Genomic DNA, 8,482 nt, shown 5'->3' on the forward strand with positions numbered 1-8,482 from the left:
AATTCAACGCCTTGTCGTAATTCTCCTCAGAAAGTTCCAAGGAACGAATCGTATCCAGCGCAGCGCCATCTAGACATCCACGAAGATATTGGAATTTTTCGATGATTGGTATACGATGGTCTTTGTGCACCATTGTCGAGAACATCGAGTGGAATTCTGGCCAATCCATGTAGTTCCCCCCGAATCGCGGAAGCTGCAACTCGGGCATTCGAGAACGGCCTATACTATTATAGGCGAACAACGACGAATTCCCCTCGAGAGTATCCCGAGCCGTTGAATTGGCAACATTTACCGTGCGAGCAGCCATCAACTCCCGCGACAGCCTGGACTTAACCTTCACATAAACATTCAAAAAGTCCAGTCGGGCATCATGGGCTAACTGCAGGAAATCCAGCCTTTCAAGGCTCGTTTGAGCGGCATCGAAATCCGCATTCATTCGCTCGATTTTCTCTAAGCGAGCTTGAAGTTCTGCCTCATCTAACTCGGCAAGCTCTTCCTTGGCGAGAAAGCGATCCATGGCCTTTAGTTGGCGCGCGATGGACTCGGCCTTGTGCTTGTAGAAATCTACATCACTCGGCATTGCTGCGTTCGCGACATTGGTAGGCTCAGGTGCTGCCATGTTGAGGTTTTAAAAGAGTCACTCAGCACGACCGAAAAAGACACCCTGTATACGTATAAACGTGGGAACCGAAAGCAAAGGGATTACAGCTAATGCCTTTAGCTGTGCGTTCGTGCGAGCTGTCCGATTCCGCTTTGTACTCCGCTTGTGTGTATTAGTGAGTTCGCTGCACTGCCTACCGCACTGCACTGACCGAATTGTCGCGACAGAGAAATTAATAGCCAGCAATGCGTGTATGTAGGTGTATGTAAGTGTGTTTTAGCACCGAATTGTGCTTAACCGCCGAAAATTTGCTAGGGCTAACAACTGTCGATCGCGAATGATTATTAATTGACACTGCAACTCAGAGATCACGTCGGGGTCACCAAATTTTATGTGGAGATAATGTTTTTTATCCCCAATCGGCCGACTAATTATTTCGAATTAAATAAAACTCGGCGCAGAAATAAAATTACGATATGTTCTTTAATGCGTGACATCCAAATTGCAAGTGGGGCTTGCCTGCCCTTTACATTGCCGCTCCCATTGCTAAGCGCAGCTTCGCTCGGCCGACGTCGGTAGGCAGACGCAAAGCGGAGATAGCGAAGAGCGAGCTGGCAGAGAGCGTTTAGCAGGGCAAGCAAGCGCAAAGCTTTAACAAACAAATGAGTGACATAGACATAAGTAACAAACAAAATAAGCGGCTGAGGGCCAAGAATTAGGTGCTATTTGGCAAGCAGCTAATCGGCTGGGTTCTGCTCCGAACACTATCTATGCCTGAGATTTTCCTTAGATAAATCTAACTTTTCAGTTTGTCCCAGTGTCGAGCAAAGAAAGCGTGGTATTTTCTATGGAGTAAATATGTAATTTGTAGCTTGTAGTATGAAAGGAACTCTCCACCGAAACAAGGACATTTAAGTTACTCCCACACAATTGCAGAGTCCTACAGTTCCCTCAGCTTTACACCAGTACCCACATTCGCTTTCGGTTGCACCCCCTTTTGTGCTTCACTTTTCACATAAATTCCCATCTTTCAGAGTTTCTTCTCGGAACACTCCACCCGGTGGTCGCTCACTTTTGACTAATTGAGCGACTGACCAGTGAGGAATTGCCTGAAATTGAAATTCAATGGAATAACAATTAATTGAGTGTTGGTTCGGGCAGGTGCAGTAATTACGTTGATATATGTCTGTCTGCTCAGCCTTTGGACTCGATAAATAAAACAACATTACTTATACGCCAGGGATAGCGACAGAGAAAGCGACAGCGACAATATGTGTGTACTGTACTCCTACATACGTCCCATAGTACACTGATAGGGCAGCGAGTCAAATGCCATGAAATTTCATTACCATCAAGAGCAGCAAATAGCATAAAAGTTAAGCTGCAAGCTAAACCAATTACATTTGCCCCGCGACTGCCACAGAGACCAGGGACGAGCTAGGGAGCTAGGGAAACAGGGAGCGGCAGCGGCAGAGGCCCCAACGACCACCACTAGAGAATGCTGTTGGACAAAAACAGTACAACGAACACCAAGAAATCCCCTCTTTCTTAGGGGAAGCATTAGATGCACTTGCAGATAGATCTTGACTGGACATATATATATGATAACTGTACAATGAAGCTACATCTTTGATTTGCTTAGAGTCTTCTTTTGAATGGCTTTAGAGAGAAGAAAATTCGCAGCACGAAACATCGATTGTTCTTTTATGACAAAACTATCAAAACCAAGAAAAGTCTCAAACAGATATCCTCATAACTAAAGGTATTAACGGATGAATGCTGCTAGGGCTGATCAAAATGATAAATATTCTAGATATTTTATAATCTCTAAAGTCCAAACAGTCACAGACCGCTATCCAAAATCGCAATACCCTGTCGGCAGAGATATACAAAATATGTATAGGGCCAGGCAGTGAAGAGCAAAGGGGAACAATAGTGAAAACAAGCCGCGGGCGAGGGGACTGGGCAGGCAGCAACTGGTGCTCTGTAAGGTAGGAGGAGAGCAGCGTGAGCAACGGAAGGAGCTTCAGCAAGGACATTAAAGAGATTTATTTATATCTGGCAACAGTGTGTGCCGAGTGTTGCCGAAGCGAATAAAGTCACGGAACCAAGATGAACAGAGGGCGAGGCAAGGCAATGGAGTACAGCAGAACAATTCCTTCACTTGTCAGCTAACAAACTCCTTCCCCTTACTCACTCCGACTGTCAAAAACTCAAAATGAGTATTGGGGTATACTAGATTTGTGGTAAAAGTGGATGTGTGTAACGTCCAGAAGGAATCGTTTCCGACCCCATAAAGTATATATATTCTTGATCAGCATCAATAGCCGAGTCGATTGAGCCCTGTCTGTCTGTCCGTCCGTCCGTCTGTCCGTCTGTCCGTCCCCTTCAGCGCCTAGTGCTCAAAGACTATAAGAGCTAGAGCAACGATGTTTTGGATCCAGACTTCTGTGATATGTCACTGTTACAAAAATATTTCAAAACTTCGCCCCGCCCACTTCCGCCCCCACAAAGGACGAAAATCTGTGGCATCCACAATTTTAAAGATATGAGAAAACCAAAAACGTAGAATTGTAGAGAATGACCATATCTTTAAGACTGCGGAATCTGAATTGGATCGTATTATTATTATAGCCAGCATCAAGAAAACAATTTCATTTTTCTCGCCCTGTCTCTCTAACACACACGTAGCATAGGCGGCTTTGCTTAGAGTAAAACATTAGCGCCTAGATCTCAGAGACTACAAAAGCTAGAGCAACCAAATTTGGTATCCACACTCCTAATATATCGGACCGAGACGAGTTTGTTTCAAAATTTCGCCACACCCCCTTCCGCCCCCGCAAAGGACGAAACTCTGGGGATATTCAAAAATCTCAGAGACTATTAAGGCTAGAGTAACCAAATTTGGTATCCGCACTCCTGTTAGATCTTACTATAAAACGTGTATCTCAAAATTTCGCCCCACCCCCTTCCGCCCACACAAAGGACGAAAATCTGTTGCATCCACAATTTCGACGATACGAGAAAACTAAAAACGCAGAATCGTAGAAGATGACTATATCTTCTAGAGTGCAGATCGAACCAGATGAACCAGATCGTATAATTATTATAGCCAGAATCAAGAAAACAATTTCATTTTTTCTCGCCCTGTCTCTCTCTAACACACACGTAGCATAGCCGGCTTTGCTTAGAGTAAAACATTAGCGCCTAGATCTCAGAGACTATAAAAGCTAGAGCAACCAAATTTGGTATCCACACTCCTAATATATCGGACCGAGGCGAGTTTGTTTCAAAATTTCGCCACACCCCCTTCCGCCCCCGCAAAGGATGAAAATCTGGGGATATTCACAAATCTCAGAGACTATTAAGGCTAGAGTAACCAAATTTGGTATCCGCACTCCTGTTAGATCTCACTATAAAACGTATATCTCAAAATTTCGCCCCACCCCTTCCGCCCCACAAAGAACGAAAATCTGTTGCATCCACAATATTGAGGATACGAGAAAACTAAAAACGCAGAATCATAGATAATGATCATATATATCAGATTGCTGAATCTGGATCAGATCAGATCATTTTTGTAGCCAAAAGCAAGAAATCAATTTTCAGTGGCTACGCAGCGCCCGACGTCACGCTCAGACTGATTTTCTGTCTCTCTCGCACGCACTCTTTGTCGTGTCGTTTAATATTAGCGGCGTCTGCCGGAGGAGAGCCATACTGACTTAGTATCGGGTATAACTGTAGAGTTGCGGTGTCCGCAGCAACTCACAACGTTCCCCCTCGTTTATTTAAATATTATGCAAAAACGAGGTGGAACGTTGTGAGTTGCTGCGGACACCGCAACTCTATAGTTATACCCGATACTAAGTCAGTATGGCTCTCTCCGGCAGACGCAGCTAATATTGAACGACACGACAAAGAGGGCGTGCGAGAGAGACAGAAAATCAGTCTGAGCGTGACGTCGGGGGCTGCGTAGCCACTGCAAATTGATTTGTTCCTTTTGGCTACAAAAATGATCTGATCTGATCCAGATTCAGCAATCTGATATATATGATCATTATCTATGATTCTGCGTTTTTAGTTTTCTCGTATCCTCAATATTGTGGATGCAACAGATTTTCGTTCTTTGTGAGGGCGGAAGGGGGTGGGGCGAAATTTTGAGATATACGTTTTATAGTGAGATCTAACAGGAGTGCGGATACCAAATTTGGTTACTCTAGCCTTAATAGTCTCTGAGATTTATGGATGGCCCAGATTTTCGTCCTTGGCGTGGGCGGAAGGGGGTGTGGCGAAATTTGGACACGAAACGGTCAAGGTCCGATATCACAGGAGTGTGGATACCAAAGTTGGTTGCTCTGGCTCTTATAGGTTCTGAGATCCTTGAACTCATATTTTGCAATTGGCAAAACCGACCATGAAACCTGTGTGTTAGAGAGAGACAGGGCGACAAAAAATGAAATTGTTTTCTTGATGCTGGCTATAATAATAATACGATCCAATTCAGATTCCGCAGTCTTAAAGATATGGTCATTCTCTACAACTGTACGTTTTTGGTTTTCTCATATCCTTAAAATTGTGGATGCCACAGATTTTCGTCCTTTGTGGGGGCGGAAGTGGGCGGGGCGAAGTTTTGAAATATTTTTGTAGCAGTGACATATCACAGAAGTCTGGATCCAAAACAGCGTTGCTCTAGCTCTTATAGTCTTTGAGCACTAGGCGCTGAAGGGGACGGACAGCCGGACAGACGGACGGACGGACAGACAGACAGGGCTCAATCGACTCGGCTATTGCTGCTGATCAAGAATATATATACTTTATGGGGTCGGAAACGAATCCTTCTGGACGTTACACACATCCACTTTTACCACAAATCTAATATACCCCAATACTCATTTTGAGTATCGGGTATAAAAAAGCTACAAAGGTGCTTGTAAAACAATTTGAAAATAGCTAGAGGCAAAAACACAGACAAGAGCTTAAATAAGCGAGAGAGGTAAAGGGGAAGAGAGAGAGAGAGAGCGAGACCCTCAGACGAGACTTAAGCAAATTAACTGCAAATACGAAGGATAATAGCATTCCTTGAAGCTCTCCCTCAGTCCCTTACACGTTCCTCTGATGTCTGGGGGAAAGCATTCTGATTCGTTTAGTTGAAAAGTTCAACTGCAGCCCAACTAAAATTTCATTCCATGAAAATCAATGATACGGATTAAGTTGCAATGAAATGATAATAAAATGGGAATGTAATAAAGTTAAAGTGAAGTAAAGCCAAATTGGAATGGAAGTTTGAATGGGAGTTGCAGGAAAATCGAAACAAAACGTTTGATAATCCACAGTAGGGCATGGGAAACAATTAGATTTAAGAGATATGTACGTTCCTAACGCCAATTAAAATCTTCCACTCCATTAGACAATTAAAAATTCAACGAACTGACATCCCGCATTACGCTTAATGGAAACCATTTCCAATGCACAGGAAACATGCTTGTTGGAGATACATTTTTGTATTTGCAGCCGCACACGCTCTTGTGTGCACCAGTGTGTGTGTGTGTGTCATCAGCACTAACCGCGCAGATCTGGCAGATTTCAAACGATATTTATTATCTAAATTTTCATAAATTATTTTTCCAGCATTTTAAGCCAAATTAAAAGTTGTGAGAGAGTTGTTTAGAATTTTGAGAGACTTTCATTTGAAATGAGCTTTGATTCACAATTAAAATGCTTCTGGAAATACTTGGAAAATGTAATTAAAAATAATCTAAACCAAATAATCTTGGAAAATAGTCCGGCTAAATGCGTGGAGTGGGGTATTTTTAACGAAAACAACGCAACTTTCCACAAAGATTTCCTGGCTGCTGCTTTCGATTTAAATATCCAGTTTGCTCATGTAAATGGAAGCTAAAAGCAGCAAAGATTTTCCATAATCCTCGAGCAGGAATCCCGGGCAGACTCTGTTGCGGAAATACAAACAATGGACAGTGAGAGCTTGCGCCTGTCCGTGCATTTTTTATGAGTCCTACAAGTGGCCGCAAGGGCAGTGGGGCAGCAGAGAGTGGCCACCCCTAAGCTTATAATTGGCTATTGAAAATGGAGGCGAAGTTTTCCCATTTCTGTTCCCTGTTCCCCGGGGGGAAAACCCTGGGAAACAATATAGAAATTCATCTGCCAGCGACGGCGCGAAATCGTTTCCTTCATAAAGTGCTCAATAAACTAGTAAATGAGATATGCCCCAAAGCCATCCATCCTCCTATCCCATCTATCCCATTCATTCATCCACACCCACCTACCGTTGGCTATTCTATTAAATTCAAAATAATAAAATATTGGTACCCAATTCTCCCACTCTTCGAAGCAGTCATTATTTTTGCTATTCCAACATACTTTAGAAATATAAACAATATTTTGCAAGCAATTTATGGCAGAATTAAAGAATAATGTGTTTACTGGAAAGATTTTCGATTGGGAACACCCGGATACCCTCTAGATAAAGGAAGAAACTACTTTACCAAGCATCGGTGGTTCAGTGGTAGAATGCTCGCCTACCACGCGGGCGGCCCGGGTTCGATTCCCGGCCGATGCAAGACGTTGACTTTTTTGTGATCAGTATTTTCCAAACATATTTTTCGTATATTTTAAGTCGTTTTCACATATGACCTCCATTTTATTCATTGATTGGCCCCACAAACCTTACCCAAAGTCCGTACACCCTCAGGAAAAAATGTTCTCCCTTTTTGCTAAGGTTCTTAGCCTTTGTCGTACACTTTACCGCCTTTTGTTCATTCCCTTTATCGACCAAAGTTTATACAACCCTCACAAAAAGTGTCTGGTCGGTCCGTATTTCCATTAAACCAAATTAATATTAATAAAAACCATTTGTTTTTCTTGTTGTTGTTTAAATAATGAAAAAAAATCCGTCAGATTTTATGTTATGTTCTACACGAAAGCTAGATTACTCATACGCTCCGTCTGCCGCTGGCATAGAAAAAGAGAGAAGAGAAAGTGGCACAAAATGTTGGCCTCCATTAAGTGGCAGTGTCCGAGGGGCGGGGTAAATTTGCTTTATCATTGCATTAATCATACGCCACGTTGCCCATTGAACAGTTTTTTTTAACGCCCGTCGCGCAACGCTAGCCGCTCGCATATAATTTTAATTTATGCCCTAAGCGCTGCGGGAATGATGAAATGTATTCATTATTCAGTGCAAGAGAGGGTGACAAGAGGTTGGGGGAAAGGAAGAATAAGAAAATATACAGAGTACTTTCAGCACAAACTTTGCACAAACCCATCGATTGCCGCGCAACTTCCAAATAATCGAAAAGTTTTTTGAAAAGAGGGCGCAAAAATGGAATAATTTGGCAAGGGTCTTCAAGATGCATTGGCAAAGTTCTCGCCCTGGTCTGGCCCTCGAACACTAACTAACTTACTGTCTGTAAATATTTAAGGAAGCATGTTGCGGCTGCCACATCCACAGCCACATCATCATCATCATCAACATCACCAAGAGGAGCTAAAGCAGCAGCTGCAGGAGCAGGAGGAGGAACAGCATCAGAATCATCTCTCCTTCGGCATTCCTACAACGTTCGCCATTTCTTTGGCATAAATATTTAGAGCTCTGCATCCTGCCACACGTGATGATGGGGATGGGGGCCGGAGGGTGTACTGGCGGTAAAATGTGCGGCCCAGGAGACAGGAGCCAAGGTGGCGGCTAAATTACACTTTATGCGGATATTACGCAATTTGCGCTGGATAAATACGTGCTATAAAGCAGTTGCCACACCAAGTGCCAGCAATTTGCCAAAAGTGTTGCATGCAACATGACACCCAAATTATGGGGGTTGGGGGTCATTCAGGGCGTGTGCCAATAAACTGCAGCTGGTTTTCAGT

The 8,482-nt window shown here is 43.4% G+C and overlaps 1 non-coding gene across 1 annotated transcript; it reads left to right on the forward strand.

Annotated features, from left to right (window-relative positions):
- The first annotated feature begins 7,107 nt into the window (after window positions 1-7,107).
- On the forward strand, window positions 7,108-7,178 carry Trnag-acc. The gene has a single exon. It is a non-coding gene; the product is annotated as a tRNA-Gly (tRNA).
- Window positions 7,179-8,482: the final 1,304 nt, after the last annotated feature.

The sequence above is a fragment of the Drosophila miranda genome, assembly GCF_003369915.1.
Source record: "Drosophila miranda strain MSH22 chromosome Y unlocalized genomic scaffold, D.miranda_PacBio2.1 Contig_Y1_pilon, whole genome shotgun sequence".
In the NCBI taxonomy this organism is placed as follows: domain Eukaryota; kingdom Metazoa; phylum Arthropoda; class Insecta; order Diptera; family Drosophilidae; genus Drosophila; species Drosophila miranda.